The sequence below is a fragment of the Oncorhynchus gorbuscha genome, unplaced genomic scaffold (assembly GCF_021184085.1).
Source record: "Oncorhynchus gorbuscha isolate QuinsamMale2020 ecotype Even-year unplaced genomic scaffold, OgorEven_v1.0 Un_scaffold_6702, whole genome shotgun sequence".
Taxonomy (NCBI): Eukaryota; Metazoa; Chordata; class Actinopteri; order Salmoniformes; family Salmonidae; genus Oncorhynchus; species Oncorhynchus gorbuscha.
The window spans coordinates 1-20,115 of NW_025750239.1; the positions used below are offsets into that span (position 1 = coordinate 1).

The following is a 20,115-nucleotide window of genomic DNA, read 5'->3' on the forward strand; positions in this document are numbered from 1 at the left end:
TCTATTACATTAGGCAATAATTCAGAATAGGCAAAGTGGTTGTGTCATGTGAAAATCTTATCAAATGTCTAACATTGCAACGAGTACAGTCAGGGTGCCGCGAACCCCTGCAGTACCTCCACAGACCCCGGATTGAGAACCCCTGCAGTACCTCCACAGACCCCGGATTGAGGGTACCAGGTAGTTGAGGTAATAATGAGACTATAAGGAGTACCAGTACTGAGTCAATGTGCAGGGTACCAGGTAGTTGAGGTAATAATGAGACTATAAGGAGAACCAGTACTGAGTCAATGTGCAGGGTACCAGGTAGTTGAGGTAATAATGAGACTATAAGGAGAACCAGTACTGAGTCAATGTGCAGGGTACCAGGTAGTTGAGGTAATAATGAGACTATAAGGAGAACCAGTACTGAGTCAATGTGCAGGGTACCAGGTAGTTGAGGTAATAATGAGACTATAAGGAGAACCAGTACTGAGTCAATGTGCAGGGTACCAGGTAGTTGAGTAATAATGAGACTATAAGGAGAACCAGTACTGAGTCAATGTGAGACTATAAGGAGAACCAGTACTGAGTCAATGTGCAGGGTACCAGGTAGTTGAGGTAATAATGAGACTATAAGGAGAACCAGTACTGAGTCAATGTGCAGGGTACCAGGTAGTTGAGGTAATAATGAGACTATAAGGAGAACCAGTACTGAGTCAATGTGCAAGGTACCAGGTAGTTGAGGTAATAATGAGACTATAAGGAGTACCAGTACTGAGTCAATGTGCAGGGTACCAGGTAGTTGAGGTAATAATGAGACTATAATTGAGGTAATATCCACATGTAGGTAGGGGTAAAAGTGACTACGCAATCTGGATAGAGTTTACATCTCCACATCCAGGGAGTGCACACACACACACACAGGGAGGGAATGTTGTTGTTTGTTTAATATTGTTTTACGACTATGGAAATGGACAAAAGGATGAGCCTATGGATTATGAAAACAACAACAATAAATGGGAAAATGGGAGGAGAAATTACTAGAGACAGTGTTGTTTACCTCACTGACCAGGACCCATGAGTTCTTCTTACCTTTGTTCAGTAGAAAAGTCTCCCTTTCTAAAGGATATAGGATGACGCATAGACCAGTCACTCTTCATGGACACACAGCTGGGAACAGGGGAGGCTGGTCTCTCCTGCTGGATTGGACTTCAACACAACAGAGACAAACATTACATCTCTCATCTACTCTGAGCTCAGATGGAGAAACATAAGAAGAGTTTCACAAATAGAACTGACTTCCAGACGTTAGTTAATGGCGCGTGGGTACCTGCTTCTATAAACCAATGAGGAGATGCAGCGCGAACTGCGTCACAAATATAACTGACTTCCAGACTTTAGTTAATGGCGCGAGAGCAGTGTGTCATTTAAAATGACGAAATTAATTTATCGACGCGAGCGTTGTAGTCAGTCTGTCAGCCCCGCTAAAAGGCTGGTGTCGTTACTCTGCCTTCTCCGGGGCATGTTGAGGTAAATTTACTAACCGGGAGGGTTGAATGATGTAATTTATTGGAGGGCTGGAAGACGCACTCTCGAGGTTGTTTACTCACAATATCAGATATTAAATATATTTTTTATAATGAATGTATACTGAGGTTGAGGTTCTGACTAGTGATTATTTACCCGGGGTTTAATACCTGCTATTGAGGCGCCCTGAAAATAATATTCAAAAGTTCGGTCCTTGAACACAGAGGGTTTAAACACTAAAGTTACCGTCCATCTAGTGAAGAAAGGAGAACCGGACAGAGGTAGCCAGCATCCGTCAACGAGAGAGGGAAGCGTCACCGGGATTTAACAGGTGGAAGAAACAACCGGGGAGCTCCATCAGTCCACAAGAAATGCCGACAGCCGGTGATGATGTAGTGGTAGCTATGGTAACTAGGATGCTGCTGGTAGAGTAACTATGGTAACTAGGATGCTGCTGGTAGAGTAGCTAGCTAGCTTACCGAGCTGTACCGAATAGCTTGGTTAGTTAGCAGGTCATTCGTCTTTCCCTCGTCTCGATGATGATGACGAATCCGGTGAACCACAAAATGAAACAAGGATAGAGAGTGAAAAGGATCTGGCTACACTCACACTGTCCCTCACCGTAAAGAAAAAAGCTAATTGAACAATAAACTTCGGTGTCTCAACACTAACAAACTCCGTCATATTCCCCAAGATCACCTCAGTCCACTCTGCGCGCAACCGGACAATATCTTTGGCGCCACAACGAACGTGGACGTGGACAGTTCTGTACGGGGACGCGGACAGTTCTGTACGGGGACGCGGACAGTTCGGTACGGGGACGCGGACAGTTCTGTACGGGGACGCGGACAGTTCGGTACGGGGACGCGGACAGTTCGGTACGGGGACGCGGACAGTTCTGTACGGGGACGCGGACAGTTCGGTACGGGGACGCGGACAGTTCCAGAACGCGGACATGATCAGTGCAACACAATCAACTAAACCCAGTCTTTACAGTGGGTTACATTAGTAATATTCATTTTGTATTATTATGTAAAACAAACATTCTATGTTTTTTTTATAACAATATGTTGAGATCTGGGTCCATACCCACAAAGCGTCTCAGAGTAGAACATTGGTCGTATAAGTGCTGAGAATAAAGACAGTTTACACTTATGGGTATAAATTAAAGCTATGCATGAAGTCTCTAGTCCCACCTAGTCGGCAGATATTTAGGACACATCGTGAGCTGTCCTAAGTAGTTAAGAGTTAACAGCAGGTGTCCTAAGTAGTTAAGAGTTAACAGCAGGTGTCTTGATAATACTATAGAATAATGCAGTGAGTCAGTGGTTCCTGCGTCACATGTAATTGCTTTGTAGTAGTTAAAAATTATGTTTTATATTTCTATATGATCAATCTATAAATAATATAGACCTACATGCAACAGTATGTCTTGTGTTTTTCGCAAAGATTTATGTATAATAATTATGTATAACAAGTGATACCACGTTTGTCTGTGGCGGTAGGTAGCCTCATGGTTAGAGTGTTGGGCCAGTAACCGAAAGGTTGCTAGATTGAATCCCTGAGCTGACAAGGTAAAAATCTGCCCCTGAACAAGGCAGTTATTAACCCACTGTTCCTAGGCAGCCATTGGAAATAACATCTTCTAACCATGTGTATGTAACCAATAACATCTGCTAACCCTGTGTATGTAACCAATAACATCTGCTAACCCTGTGCATGTGATCAATAACATCTGCTAACCATGTGTATGTGACCAATAACATCTGCTAACCATGTGTATGTGACCAATAACATCTGCTAACCATGTGTATGTGACCAATAACATCTGCTAAACAGGTGTATGGGACCAATAACATCTGCTAACCATGTGTATGGGACCAATAACATCTGCTAACCATGTGTATGTGACCAATAACATCTGCTAACCATGTGTATGTGACCAATAACATCTGCTAACCATGTGTATGTGACCAATAACATCTGCTAACCATGTGTATGTGACCAATAACATCTGCTAACCATGTGTATGTGACCAATAACATCTGCTAACCATGTGTATGGGAGCAATAACATCTGCTAACCCTGTGTATGTAACCAATAACATCTGCTATCCATGTGTATGTGACCAATAACATCTGCTAACCATGTGTATGTGACCAATAACATCTGCTAACCCTGTGTATGTAACCAATAACATCTGCTATCCATGTGTATGTGACCAATAACATCTGCTAACCCTGTGTATGTAACCAATAACATCTGCTAACCATGTGTATGGGAGCAATAACATCTGCTAACCCTGTGTATGTAACCAATAACATCTGCTAACCATGTGTATGTAACCAATAACATCTGCTAACCATGTGTATGTGACCAATAACATCTGCTAACCCTGTGTATGTAACCAATAACATCTGTTAACCATGTGTATGTGACCAATAACATCTGCTAACCATGTGTATGTAACCAATAACATCTGCCATCCATGTGTATGTAACCAATAACATCTGCTAACCCTGTGTATGTAACCAATAACATCTGCTAACCATGTGTATGTAACCAATAACATCTGCTAACCATGTGTATGTAACCAATAACATCTGCTAACCATGTGTATGTGACCAATAACATCTACTAACCCGGTGTATGTAACCAATAACATCTGCTAACCATGTGACCAATACCATCTGCTAACCATGTGTATGTAACCAATAACATCTGCTAACCATGTGTATGGGACCAATAACATCTGCTAACCATGTGTATGTAACCAATAACATCTGCTAACCATGTGACCAATAACATCTGCTAACCATGTGTATGTAACCAATAACATCTGCTAACCATGTGTATGTGACCAATAACATCTGCTAACCATGTGTATGTAACCAATAACATCTGCTAACCATGTGTATGTAACCAATAACATCTGCTAACCCTGTGTATGGGACCAATAACATCTGCTAACCCTGTGTATGTAACCAATAACATCTGCTAACCATGTGTATGTAACCAATAACATCTACTAACCCGGTGTATGTGACTAATTTTATTTATATCTGGGACTAAGTTTGTTTATGTGTTGGTCTTATGTTCTGTGTTTGTGACCAGTGAGCTAAGATAAGGTGTGGCTTTACCTAGCATAGACTTAGGATTGGTAGGATGGTCCGTTTTACAAGGGTATGTTTGGCAGCATGAGTGAAGGATGCTTTGTTGCGAAATAGGAAGCTGATTCTAGATTTAATTTTGGATTGGAGATGCTTAATGTGAGTCTGGAAGGAGAGTTTACAGTCTAACCAGACACCAAGGTATTTGTAGTTGTCCACGTATTCTAAGTCAGAACCGTCCAGAGTAGTCATGCCAGTCGGGTGGGTGGGTGCGGGCAACAATCAGTTGAAGAGCATTCAGTTTTACTTGCATTTTAGAGTAGTTGGAGGCCACGGAAGGAGTGCTGTATGGCATTGAAGCTCGTTTGGAGGTTAGTTAACACAGAGTCCAAGGAAGGGCCAGAAGTATACAGAATGGTGTCGTCTGCGTAGAGGTGGATCAGAGAATCACCAGCAGCAAGAGCGACATCATTGATATATACTGAGAAAAGAGTCGGCCCCGAGAATTGAACCCTGTGGCACACCCATAGAGACTGCCAGAGGTCCGGCCAACAGGCCCTCCGATTTGACACACTGAACTCTATCAGAGAAGTAGTTGGTGAACCAGGCGAGGCCATCATTTGAGAAACCAATATTCTGTTGAATGGGAATGGTGTGGTCGTACCACAACAACAGATTGCTGTGGGCGTATAATGATCATTACAAATATTCTCATAAATAGACCGCTGATTGGTCAGCTCTGCCAAAGAGCCAACATGACATTATGTTCTATGAGGAAATAGCAGCATTTTTTAAGCTGTCAGATTGAGATTCAAGTTTGGGGTTTTTGAATTTTTTTCTCTCCAATTTATGCTATGACCACAAATATGAGTAAAGGTCTTGTCAACAACATTATTTGGGTATGAGTTAACAGAATACAAACTTTTAAAAGTTAGATTTTTAAAACCTTGTCTGTTTTGTGCCCTGGGATTTGTAGAACCTGTGTTTAACATTTTGAACACAAACACGATATTTGAATCAATACCAGGAGTATTTATTCTGTGGTTAGATACCTGGTATATACCAGGAGTATTTACTCTGTGGTTAGATACCTGGTATATACCAGGAGTATTTACTCTGTGCTAGATACCTGATATATACCAGGAGTATTTACTCTGTGATAGATACCTGGTATATACCAGGAGTATTTACTCTGTGTTTAGATACCTGGTATATACTATAGATACCTGGTATATACCAGTAGTATTTACTCTGTGACTAGATACCTGGTATATACCAGGAGTATTTACTCTGTGATTAGATACCTGGTATATACCAGGAGTATTTACTCTGTGACTAGATACCTGGTATATACTATAGATACCTGGTATATACCAGGAGTATATACTCTGTGTTTAGATACCTGGTATATACCAGGAGTATTTACTCTGTGATTAGATACCTGGTATATACCAGGAGTATTTACTCTGTGATTAGATACCTGGTATATACCAGGAGTATTTACTCTGTGGTTAGATACCTGGTATATACCAGGGGTATTTACTCTGTGCCTTGATACCAGGTATATACCAGGAGTATTTACTCTGTAGTTAGATACCTGGTATATACCAGGAGTATTTACTCTGTGCCTCGATACCTGGTATATACCAGGAGTATTTACTCTGTGGTAAGATACCTGGTATATACCAGGAGTATTTACTCTGTGGTAAGATACCTGGTATATACCAGGAGTATTTACTCTGTGATTAGATACCTGGTATATACCAGGAGTATTTACTCTGTGATTAGATACCTGGTATATACCAGGAGTATTTACTCTGTGTTTAGATACCCGGTTTATACCAGGAGTATTTACTCTGTGATGAAGAAATGTCTCCCTTGTTGCATGTAATTGGCATTTGCATGTAATTGCATTTGGTTTTACTAGCGTTTGAGAGCAGTTGGAGGCCACGGAAGGAGTGTTGTATGGCATTGAAGCTCGTTTGGAGGTTAGATAGCACAGTTTCCAAGGAAGGGCTAGAAGTATACAGAATGGTGTCGTCATCGTAGAGGTGGATCAGGGAATCGCCCGCAGCTAGAGCAGCATCATTGATATATACAGAGAAAAGAGTTGGCCCGAGAATTGAACCCTGTGGTACACCCATAGAGACTGCCAGAGGACCGGACAACATGCCCTCCGATTTGACACATTGAACTCTGCAAAGTAGTTGGTGAACCAGGCAAGGCAGTCATTAGAAAAACCGAGGCTACTGAGTCTGCCGATAAGAATATGGTGATTGATAGAGTCGAAAGCCTTGGCCAAGACGGCTGCACAGTACTGTCTTTAATCGATGGCGGTTATGATATCGTTTAGTACCTTGAGCGTGGTTGAGGTGCACCCGTGACCAGCTCGGAAACCGGATTGCACACGGAGAAGGTATGGTGGGATTCGAGATGGTCAGTGACCTGTTTGTTAACTTGGCTTTCGAAGACCTTAGATAGGCAGGGCAGGATGGATATAGGTCTGTAACAGTTTGGGTCCAGGGTGTCTCCCCCTTTGAAGAGGGGATGACCACGGCAGCTTTCCAATCCTTCGGGATCTCAGACGATACGAAAGAGAGGTTGAAAAGGCTGGTAATAGGGGTTGCGACAATGGCGGTGGATAGTTTCAGAAATAGAGGGTCCAGATTGTCAAGCCCTGCTGATTTGTACGGGTACAGGTTTGGCAGCTCTTTCAGAACATCTGCTATCTGGATTTGGGTAAAGGAGAAGCTGGGGAGGCTTGGGCGAGTAGCTGCGAGGGTGGCGGAGCTGTTGGCCGGGGTTGGAGTAGCCAGGAGGAAGGCATGGCCAGCCGTTGAGAAATGCTTATTGAAGTTTTCGATTATCATGGATTTATCGGTGGTGACCGTGTTACCTAGCCTCAGTGCAGTGGGCAGCTAGGAGTAGGTGCTCTTGTTCTCCATGGACTTCACAGTGTCCCAGAACTTTTTGGAGTTAGAGCGACAGGATGCAAATTTCTGCTTGAAAAAGCTGGCCTTTGCTTTCCTGACTGACTGCGTGTATTGGTTCCTGACTTCCCTGAACAGTTGCATATCGCGGGGACTATTCGATGCTATTGTAGTCCGCCACAGGATGTTTTTTTGCTGGTCGAGGGCAGTCAGGTCTGGAGTGAACCAAGGGCTATATCTGTTCTTAGTCCTGCATTTTTTGAACGGAGCATGCTTATCTAAGATGGTGAGGAAGTTACTTTTAAAGAATGACCCGGCATCCTCAACTGACAGGATGAGGTCAATATCCTTCCAGGATACCCGGGCCAGGTCGATAAGAAAGGCCTGCTCGCAGAAGTGTTTTAGGGAGCGTTTGACAGTGATGAGGGGTGGTTGTTTGACCGCGGACCCGTAGCGGATACAGGCAATGGGGAAGTGATCGCTGAGATCCTGATTGAAGACAGCGGAGGTGTATTTGGAGGGCCAGTTGGTCAGGATAATGTCTATGAGGGTGCCCATGTTTACAGATTTAGGGTTGTAGCTTGTGGGTTCCTTGATGATTTGTCTGAGATTGAGGGCATCTAGCTTAGATTGTAGGACTGCCGGTGTGTTAAGCATATCCCAGTTTAGGTTACCTAACAGAAACTAGATGGGGGGCGATCAATTCACAAATGGTGTCCAGGGCACAGCTGGGAGCTGAGGGGGGTCGGTAGCAGGCGGCAACAGTGAGAGACTTATTTCTGGAGAGATTAATTTTTAAAATTAGAAGTTCGAACTGTTTGGATATGGACCTGGAAAGTATGACATTACTTTGCAGGCTATCTCTGCAGTAGAATGCAACTCCTCCCCCTTTGGCAGTTCTATCTTGACGGAAAATGCTATAGTTGGGTATGGAAATCTCTGAATTTTGTTTGTCCTTCCTAAGCCAGAATTCAGACATGGAGTGTGCTAAAGCAGTGAGTGAAACAAACTTAGGGAGGAGGCTTCTGATGTTGACATGCATCACAGAAGTCAACAAATGAGGGGGCCTGAGGACATGCAGGGCCTGGGTTTACCTCCACATTACCCGAGGAACAGAGGAGGAGTAGGATGAGGGTCTGGCTAAAGGCTATCAAAACTGGTCGCCCAGAGCATTGGGGACAAAGAATAAAAGCAGCAGATTTCTGGGCGTGGTAGAATATATTCAGGGCATAATGTGCAGACAGGGGTATGGTGGGGTGCGGGTACAGCGGAGGTAAGCCCAGGCACTGGGTGATGATAAGAGAGGTTGTATCTCTGGACATGCTGGTTATAATGTGTGAGGTCACCACATGTGTGGGAGGTGGGACAAAGGAGTTATCAGGGGTATGAAGAGTGGAACTAGGGGCTCCATTGTAAACTAAAACAATGATAACTAACCCGAACAACAGTATACAAGGCATATTGACATTTGAGAAAGACATACAGCGAGGCATAAAGTAATCGCAGGTGTTGATTGGGAGAGCTAGCTTAAACAACAGGTGAGATAACAACAGCTAATAAGCTAACACAACAACAGCAGGTAAAATGGCGATGACAAGGCAGAGAGGGTCGGATTAACTACACACAGAGCCTGAGTTCGAGGCTGGGGCCGACAGATAAAAAATGTATAAACAGAATGGAGTACCGTGATTAATGGACAGTCCAGCAGGCATCAGCTATGTGGCCAAGTGATCATAGTGTCCAGCAGGCATCAGCTATGTAGCCAAGTGATCATAGTGTCCAGCAGGCATCAGCTATGTAGCCAAGTGATCATAGTGTCCAGCAGGCATCAGCTATGTAGCCAAGTGATCATAGTGTCCAGCAGGTATCAGCTATGTGGCCAAGTGATCATAGTGTCCAGCAGGCATCAGCTATGTAGCCAAGTGATCATAGTGTCCAGCAGGCATCAGCTATGTGGCCAAGTGATCATAGTGTCCAGCAGGCATCAGCTATGTAGCCAAGTGATCATAGTGTCAGCAGTAGATGGAAAAGGGAAGCCGCCACTACGCTAGCGACACAGCGTTTAAAGTTAGTAGCCAGGGGGTGGTAGGGGGGTCTACTCAGACGGAGGCCGGTTGAAGGCACAGCGGATAGAATATTTGACGGCAGACCAGTCGTGGTGGTGCGGCGGGGCGCCGTGTCGACAGAGAATCCATGCCAGATGGCGAAAGAGGTATTGTAGAATTTTGTTTGCTAGCCAGGATTTAGCCTGGCTCACGGCTAACTGGTGCTAGCTTCGTGGCAGTGGCGTTAGCCACTATAGCCCATCGGTAGCAGCGGTGATCCGGTGCCAAGGTCCAGAGTTTACAGCAAGGACCGGTGGAGTATTGGGCTCTAGCCGTGTATGAGTGGGGTGAACAGCTGAGTAGGCCGGGAGGTGGGCCTCAGGGATAGCTTCGATACTGGGTTCGAAGGTGGGCACAAGCTAGCTGTGAAGATCAGAAGAAGTGGTCCTGGGATTACAAATCCGGTGTTGTAGTGGAGAGACAGTCCGATACTGGTAGACTGGCGAGTATTATCCAGGCTAAAAACAGGGCTGGTATCTGTGCAGAAGGTAAATGCCGCTAGCAGTGGCTACCAATGACTAAATAGCTTGTAGCTAATTAGCTGGTTAGCTTCTGGTACTTCTTGAATGTGTTCTAAAATTAAAGATAATAGTGATTCCGTATCACATTGGGTGAGGCAGGTTTACTCCTGAGGTACTGACCAATTGCACCCTCTATAACCACTGTGAGTATTGTTTGACCCTGCTAGTAGTGTATGAACATTTGAACATCTTGAAGAATGATTTGAACTTAATGGCCATGTTCTCTTATAATCTCTCCCCAGCCCAGACAAAAGAGGACTGGTCACCCCTCTGAGCCTGGTTCCTCTCTCCCCAGTACAGACAGAAGAGGACTGGTCACCCCTCTGAGCCTGGTTCCTCTCTCCCCAGTACAGACAGATGAGGACTGGTCATCCCTCAGAGCCTGGTTCCTCTCTACCCAGCACAGACAGAAGAGGACTGGTCACCCCTCAGAGCCTGGTTCCTCTCTAGGTTTCTTCCTAGGTTCGTAACTTTCTAGGGAGTTTTTCTAGCCACCGTGCTTCAACATCCTAACATGATCTCTTTAGCATGAGACGACCGTTACACCCAACGACGTGTTTCTGACAATGAGCTTCAAATCAGATCAAATTGTATTTCTCACATGTGCCGAATACAACAGGTGTACACTTTACAGTGAAATGCTGACTGATAAGCTCTTTCCCAACAATGCAGTTAAAATTACGAAAAATGTGCTAAAAAACAATAATGAGACTATAAGGAGAACCAGTACTGAGTCAATGTGCAGGGTACCAGGTAATTAAGGTAATAATGAGTCTATAAGGAGTACCAGTACTGAGTCAATGTGCAGGGTACCAGGTAGTTGAGGTGATAATGAGACTATAAGGAGTACCAGTACTGAGTCAATGTGCAGGGTACCAGGTAGTTGAGGTAATAATGAGACTATAAGGAGTACCAGTACTGAGTCAATGTGCAGGGTACCAGGTAGTTGAGGTAATAATGAGACTATAAGGAGTACCAGTACTGAGTCAATGTGCAGGGTACCAGGTAGTTAAGGTAATAATGAGACTATAAGGAGTACCAGTACTGAGTCAATGTGCAGGGTACCAGGTAGTTGAGGTAATAATGAGACTATAAGGAGTACCAGTACTGAGTCAATGTGCAGGGTACCAGGTAGTTAAGGTAATAATGAGACTATAAGGACCAGTACTGAGTCAATGTGCAGGGTACCAGGTAGTTGAGGTAATAATGAGACTATAAGGAGTACCAGTACTGAGTCAATGTGCAGGGTACCAGGTAGTTGAGGTAATAATGAGACTATAAGGAGTACCAGTACTGAGTCAATGTGCAGGGTACCAGGTAGTTGAGGTAATAATGAGACTATAAGGAGTACCAGTACTGAGTCAATGTGCAGGGTACCAGGTAGTTAAGGTAATAATGAGACTATAAGGAGTACCAGTACTGAGTCAATGTGCAGGGTACCAGGTAGTTAAGGTAATAATGAGACTATAAGGAGTACCAGTACTGAGTCAATGTGCAGGGTACCAGGTAGTTGAGGTAATAATGAGACTATAAGGAGTACCAGTACTGAGTCAATGTGCAGGGTACCAGGTAGTTGAGGTAATAATGAGACTATAAGGAGTACCAGTACTGAGTCAATGTGCAGGGTACCAGGTAGTTGAGGTAATAATGAGACTATAAGGAGTACCAGTACTGAGTCAATGTGCAGGGTACCAGGTAGTTGAGGTAATAATGAGACTATAAGGAGTACCAGTACTGAGTCAATGTGCAGGGTACCAGGTAGTTGAGGTAATAATGAGACTATAAGGAGTACCAGTACTGAGTCAATGTGCAGGGTACCAGGTAGTTGAGGTAATAATGAGACTATAAGGAGTACCAGTACTGAGTCAATGTGCAGGGTACCAGGTAGTTGAGGTAATAATGAGACTATAAGGAGTACCAGTACTGAGTCAATGTGCAGGGTACCAGGTAGTTGAGGTAATAATGAGACTATAAGGAGAACCAGTACTGAGTCAATGTGCAGGGTACCAGGTAGTTGAGGTAATATGTACATGTAGTTAGGAGAAAAAGTTACTAGGCAATCAGGATGGAGGTTACATCTCCTCACCCAGGGAGCGTGTACACACACACACACACACACACACACACACACACACACACACACACACACACACACACACACACACACACACACACACACACACACACACACACACACACACACACACACACACACACACACACACACACACACACACACACACACACACACACAGGGAATGTTGTGTTTGTTTAATATTGTTTTAGGACTATGAAAATGGACAAAATGATTAGCCTATGGATTATGAAAACAACAACAATAAATGGGAAAATGGGAGGAGAAATGACTAGAGACAGTGTTGTTTAACTCACTGACCAGGACCCATGAGTTCTTCTTACCTTTGTTCAGTAGAAAAGTCTCCCTTTCTAAACTCTATAGGAGGATCCATAGACCAGTCACTCTTCATGGACACACAGCTGGGAACAGGGGAGGCTGGTCTCTCCTGCTTGATTGGGCTTCAACACAACAGAGACAAACATTACATCTCTCATCTACTCTGAGCTCAGATGGGGAAACATAAGAAGAGTTTCATTCCAAAACACTATATACTGAAAAGTTAGTAAATTAGCAGATGTTAGTTAATGTTAAGCGCGTGGGTACCTGCTTCTATAAACCAATGAGAAGATGCATCGCGAACTGCATCACAAATATAACTGACTTCCAGACGTTAGTTGGCGCGCGAGCAGTGTGTCATTTTTAATAACTATTAGCGTCGAGAGCGTTGTAGTCAGTCTGTCAGCCCCACTAAAAGGCTGGTGTCGTTACTCTGCCTTCTCCGGGGCATGTTGAGGTAAAATTTACTAACCGGGAGGGTTGAAAGATATAATTTATTGGAGGGCTGGAAGACGCACTCTCGAGGTTGTTTACTCACAATATCAGATATTAAATATATTTTTTATAATGAATGTATATTGAGGTTGAGGTTCTGACTAGTGATTATTTACCCGGGGTTCAATACCTGCTATTGAGGCGCTCTGAAAATAATATTCAAACGTTCGGTCCTTGAACACAGAGGGTTAAACACTAAAGTTACCGTCCATCTAGTGAAGAAAGGAGAACCGGACAGAGGTAGCCAGCATCCGTCAACGAGAGAGGGAGAAGCGGTGATGATGTAGTGGTAGCTGGTATGGATGCTAGTGGTAGACTAGCTAGGATAACTAGGATGCTGCTGGTAGAGTAGCTAGCTAGCTTACCGAGCTGTACCGATTGGCTACGTTCGTCTGTCCCTCGTCTCGATGATGAATCCGTGAAACACAAATTGAAACAAGGATAGAGAGTGAAAAGGATCTGGCAAACTGTCCCTCACCGTAAAGAAAAAAGCAAATTGAACAATAAACTTCGGTGTCTCAACACTAACAAACTCCGTCATATTCCCCAAGATCACCTCAGTCCACTCTGCGCGTAACCGGACAATATCCACACCGAACGTGGACGCGGACAGTTCTGTACGGGGACGCGGACAGTTCTGTACGGGGACGCGGACAGTTCTGTACGGGGACGCGGACAGTTCCAGAACGCGGACATGAGCTGTGCAACACAATAACCTAAACCCAGTCTTTACAGTGGGTTACATTAGTAATATTCATTTTTTTATTATTATGTTTAACAAACATTTTTACAAAATTATAACAACGTTTTGAGATCAAACATTCAGTTTTTTTATAACAATATTTTGAGATCTGGGACCATATACACAAAGTGTCTCAGAGTAGAAAATTGGTCGTATAAGTGCTGAGAATAAAGACATTTTACACTAATGAGTATAAATTACCTAGTTACCTACCCATTACCTAAATTACCTACCCACCTAGTCAGCAGATATTTAGGACACCTCGTGAGCTGTCTAAGTAGTTAAGAGTTAACAGCAGGTGTCCTAAGTAGTTAAGAGTTAACAGCAGCTGTCCTAAGTAGTTAAGAGTTAACAGCAGGTGTCTTGATAATACTATAGAATCATGCAGTGAGTCAGTGGTTCCTGAGCCACATGTAATTGCATTGCAGTAATTAAAAATAATGTTTTTATATTTCTATGTGATCAACCCATAAATAATATAGACCTACATGCAACAGTATGTCTTGTGCTTTTGGCAATGATTTATGTGTAATAATTATCTATAACAAGTAATACCATGTATGTCTGCATACCATTTTGTCTTCATTTTAGCAGATTAATTCATGCTTATTTCTGAAGATTAACTCAGGTTTTCACCCAGCGGCTAAGGAGTTGGAGCTGTGGTTGTATGACCTATGGCTGAACGGTGGCTGGTTCGAATCCCGGTCCGGGTGCTGGAATAAATGGGTGAACTTGTTCTGACCACTGGAGGGCTGCTGGGTTCCCATCCTCAAAACAGGAACCTTTTGGTTATCAGAACTCTACAGGTTCACTGAACCCAAAAATATATATCACTTTTAGTGGTTCCATATATTAATAAACTTTCCATATTTAATTATCTCGCGTAATATGTGTTTGATGAAAATGAACATTGTATGCAATGTTGTAGGCAACATTATTGGAAGGGACTTGATGCCTACTATGCCAAAGATATTTAGAGTTGTTAAACGGGTGTGAAGAGTGTTGATATAACGGTAATATTGTCAATATTCTGCTTGTAACAACGATCAAAATTGGTTTTAAAAAATGCATTCAATTAAATTAGGCAATAATTAAGAGTAGGCAAAGTGGTCGTGTCATGTGAAAATTCTATTAAATGTCTAACATTGCAACGAGTACAGTCAGGGTGCCGCGGAACCCCTGCAGTACCTCCACAGACCCCAGATTGAGAACCCCTGCAGTACCTCCACAGACCCCGGATTGAGAACCCCTGTAGTACCTCCACAGACCCCGGATTGAGAACCCCTGCAGTACCTCCACTGACCCCGGATTGAGAACCCCTGCAGTACCTCCACTGACCCCGGATTGAGAACCCCTGCAGTACCTCCACAGACCCCAGATTGAGAACCCCTGCAGTACCTCCACTGACCCCGGATTGAGAACCCCTGCAGTACCTCCACAGACCCCGGATTGAGAACCACTGCAGTACCTCCACAGACCCCGGATTGAGAACCCCTGCAGTACCTCTGCAGACCCCGGATTGAGAACCCCTGCAGTACCTCCGCAGACCCCGGATTGAGAACCCCTGCAGTACCTCCACAGACCCCGGATTGAGAACCCCTGCAGTACCTCCGCAGACCCCGGATTGAGAACCCCTGATTTAGCAGATGCTCTTATCCAGAACGCTTTACAGTAAGTGCATTCATCTTAAGATAGCTATTTATTTAGGAAATAAACTTAATAAATTCTTCAAACAATTGTCATCTTACCTCTTAGCTTTGGTGTCATGTCCCCTAGAGAGACTCATTTTAGAGGAAGGGCCCCCCTCCTCTCTCTCCCCAGAGAGACTCATTTTAGAGCACTGACCCCTAAACAGAGATACAACATGTTGGTTGTGGTTATTAACACAGTGACAACTAAACAGAGATCCAGCATGTTGGTTGTGGTTATTAACACAGTGACAACTAAACAGAGATCCAACATGTTGATTGTGGTTAACACAGTGACAACTAAACAGAGATCCAGCATGTTGGTTGTGGTTAACACAGTGACAACTAAACAGAGATACAACATGTTGGTTGTGGTTATTAACACAGTGACAACTAAACAGAGATCCAGCATGTTGGTTGTGGTTAACACAGTGACAACTAAACAGAGATACAACATGTTGGTTGTGGTTAACACAGTGACAACTAAACAGAGATCCAGTATGTTGGTTGTGGTTAACACAGTGACAACTAAACAGAGATCCAACATGTTGGTTGTGGTTATTAACACAGTGACAACTAAACAGAGATCCAGCATGTTGGTTGTGGTTAACACAGTGACAACTAAACAGAGATCCAGCATGTTGGTTGTGGTTAACACAGTGACAACTAAACAGAGATCCAACATGTTGGTTGTGGTTAACACAGTGACAACTAAACAGAGATCCAACATGTTGGTTGTGGTTATTAACACAGTGACAACTAAACAGAGATCCAGCATGTTGGTTGTGGTTATTAACACAGTGACAACTAAACAGAGATCCAGCATGTTGGTTGTGGTTAACACAGTGACAACTAAACAGAGATACAACATGTTGGTTGTGGTTAACACAGTGACAACTAAACAGAGATCCAACATGTTGGTTGTGGTTAACACAGTGACAACTAAACAGAGATCCAACATGTTGGTTGTGGTTATTAACACAGTGACAACTAAACAGAGATCCAGCATGTTGGTTGTGGTTAACACAGTGACAACTAAACAGAGATACAACATGTTGGTTGTGGTTAACACAGTGACAACTAAACAGAGATCCAACATTTTGGTTGTGGTTATTAACACAGTGACAACTAAACAGAGATCCAGCATGTTGGTTGTGGTTAACACAGTGACAACTAAACAGAGATCCAACATTTTGGTTGTGGTTATTAACACAGTGACAACTAAACAGAGATCCAGCATGTTGGTTGTGGTTAACACAGTGACAACTAAACAGAGATACAACATGTTGGTTGTGGTTAACACAGTGACAACTAAACAGAGATCCAGTATGTTGGTTGTGGTTAACACAGTGACAACTAAACAGAGATCCAACATGTTGGTTGTGGTTAACACAGTGACAACTAAACAGAGATCCAGCATGTTGGTTGTGGTTAACACAGTCACAACTAAACAGAGATCCAGCATGTTGGTTGTGGTTATTAACACAGTAACAACTAAACAGAGATCCAACATGTTGGTTGTGGTTAACACAGTGACAACTAAACAGAGATCCAACATGTTGGTTGTGGTTAACACAGTGACAACTAAACAGAGATCCAGCATGTTGGTTGTGGTTAACACAGTGACAACTAAACAGAGATCCAACATGTTGGTTGTGGTTAACACAGTGACAACTAAACAGAGATCCAACATGTTGGTTGTGGTTAACACAGTGACAACTAAACAGAGATCCAGCATGTTGGTTGTGGTTAACACAGTGACAACTAAACAGAGATCCAACATGTTGGTTGTGGTTAACACAGTGACAACTAAACAGAGATCCAGCATGTTGGTTGTGGTTAACACAGTGACCCCTAAACAGAGATCCAGCATGTTGGTTGTGGTTAACACAGTGACAACTAAACAGAGATCCAACATGTTGGTTGTGGTTATTAACACAGTGACAACTAAACAGAGATCCAGCATGTTGGTTGTGGTTATTAACACAGTGACAACTAAACAGAGATCCAGCATGTTGGTTGTGGTTATTAACACAGTGACAACTAAACAGAGATCCAGCATGTTGGTTGTGGTTATTAACACAGTGACAACTAAACAGAGATCCAGCATGTTGGTTGTGGTTAACACAGTGACAACTAAACAGAGATCCAACATGTTGGTTGTGGTTAACACAGTGACAACTAAACAGAGATCCAGCATGTTGGTTGTGGTTAACACAGTGACAATTAATTATTGAAGGTCAATTGTTCTATTTGATGCATTATCTCTTAGAAATAAAACATTTACTAACAGACACATCCAAACAGTCAGGTGATATAATTAATAGATAACTAATACAAATAATACCAATATAAAAATAGTAATATTATTAATTATAATAATGTCTCTCTTTTAATAATTTCTCTCATTCTAGTGTGTTGCTTTGTTCAACAGGTATGATATTATGATGCTGTTACTGAATTCAGTTCATAATATCGATGTTAAGAAAAGTCTGTTCAGTGGTTTCATACCAAATTACACAGGAAGCAGGAGATCATTGTAATTTAGAAAACAACAAATGTTCTGATATTATGAAAAATGATTTAGAACTATGATACTAAATACCACAATATACGAATCGTATCATACGTTATATGAACAACATGTTATTGAATGTGACTTGACTACACCCAGTTAGCTATATGAACAATATGTTATAATGTGACTTGACTACACCCAGTTAGCTATATGAACAATATGTTATAATGTGACTTGACTACACCCAGTTAGCGCCATTTTGTATGATTGAACTGTCACGTAGCTGTCCCAGGTGAAATGGACTGTTACATCTGAGTGTTTTACTTTCATTCACTATACTAAAATAACACCAGACATTGAATTTCTCTACACACTTTTCAATAATCCCTGGGAAGAGTCTTACCTTGTAGCCTGAATTCACAACCAGAACATGTCAAGTCATTGAGATATTTTCCGTTGTGCTGAGAGAGAACCTTCCTGATGACAAATGTCTCTGTATCTATGTTCTAGGTTCAGTTGATCTTTGGATGCAATAATATCTGGTCAAAGTCTAGTGACACAACACCATAGTATATCATAACCATAACAGCAGTTGGCCAGTAAAGGCCATGGAATACTATAAAACAGGGTTCGTCAACTAAATTTGGCTTCGGGACAATTGTTTTCTGAGTTAAAGTCGGTGGGTCAGAACATAATTAACATATAATATTAGCACAGTGAATAGGTCTACACTACACATTTAACGACATGTTTAATATATTTGATTAGTACACAATACATTCATTCATTTCATTGACAAAATATAAGTTTGAATCAAATCAAATCAAATTTATTTATATAGCCCTTCGTACATCAGCTGATATCTCAAAGTGCTGTACAGAAACCCAGCCTAAAACCCCAAACAGCAAGCAATGCAGGTGTAGAAGCACGGTGGCTAGGAAAACTCCCTAGAAAGGCCAAAACCTAGGAAGAAACCTAGAGAGGAAACAGGCTATGTGGGGTGGCCAGTCTGGCTGTGCCGGGTGGAGATTATAACAGAACATGGCCGAGATGTTCAAATGTTCATAAATGACCAGCATGGTCGAATAATAGTAAGGCAGAACAGTTGAAACTGGAGCAGCAGCATGGCCAGGTGGACTGGGGACAGCAAGGAGTCATCATGTCAGGTAGTCCTGGGGCATGGTCCTAGGGCTCAGGTCAGTTGAAACTGGAGCAGCAGCATGGCCAGGTGGACTGGGGACAGCAAGGAGTCATCATGTCAGGTAGTCCTGGGGCATGGTCCTAGGGCTCAGGTCAGTTGAAACTGGAGCAGCAGCATGGTCAGGTGGACTGGGGACAGCAAGGAGTCATCATGTCAGGTAGTCCTGGGGCATGGTCCTAGGGCTCAGGTCAGTTGAAACTGGAGCAGCAGCATGGCCAGGTGGACTGGGGACAGCAAGGAGTCATCATGTCAGGTAGTCCTGGGGCATGGTCCTAGGGCTCAGGTCAGTTGAAACTGGAGCAGCAGCATGGCCAGGTGGACTGGGGACAGCAAGGAGTCATCATGTCAGGTAGTCCTGGGGCATGGTCCTAGGGCTCAGGTCAGTTGAAACTGGAGCAGCAGCATGGCCAGGTGGACTGGGGACAGCAAGGAGTCATCATGTCAGGTAGTCCTGGGGCATAAAGATAAACTTCTTGTTAATCCAAACAGTGTCCAATTTCAGATAGGCTTTACAGCAAAAGCACGACAAACGATTATGTTCGGTCACCGTCAAGTCACAGAAAAACACAGCCATTTTTCCAGCCTAAGAGAGGAGTTACAAAATTCATAAATAGAGAGAATTAATCACTAACCTTTGATGATCTTCATCAGATGACACTCATAGGACTTCATGGTACACAACACATGTATGTTTTTGTTTGATAAAGTTCATATTTACATAAAACAATCTCAGTATACATTGGCACGTTATGTTCAATAATTCCAAAAACATCCGGTGATTTTGCAGAGAGCCATATCACTTTACAGAAATACTCATAATAAACGTTGATCAAAGATACAAGTGTTATGTATGGAATTTTAGATCCAATTCTCCTTAATGCAA

At 43.0% G+C, this 20,115-nt stretch overlaps 1 long non-coding RNA gene across 1 annotated transcript; it reads right to left on the reverse strand.

The window, feature by feature from the left end:
* Nucleotides 1-763: 763 nt before the first annotated feature.
* On the reverse strand, nt 764-18,636 carry LOC124029527. The gene is made up of 4 exons (XR_006837789.1): nt 18,435-18,636; nt 15,574-15,672; nt 12,594-12,710; nt 764-1,191 (listed from the first exon to the last, which is right to left on the reverse strand). It is a non-coding gene; the product is annotated as an uncharacterized LOC124029527 (long non-coding RNA).
* Between the last annotated feature and the right edge of the window lie 1,479 nt (nt 18,637-20,115).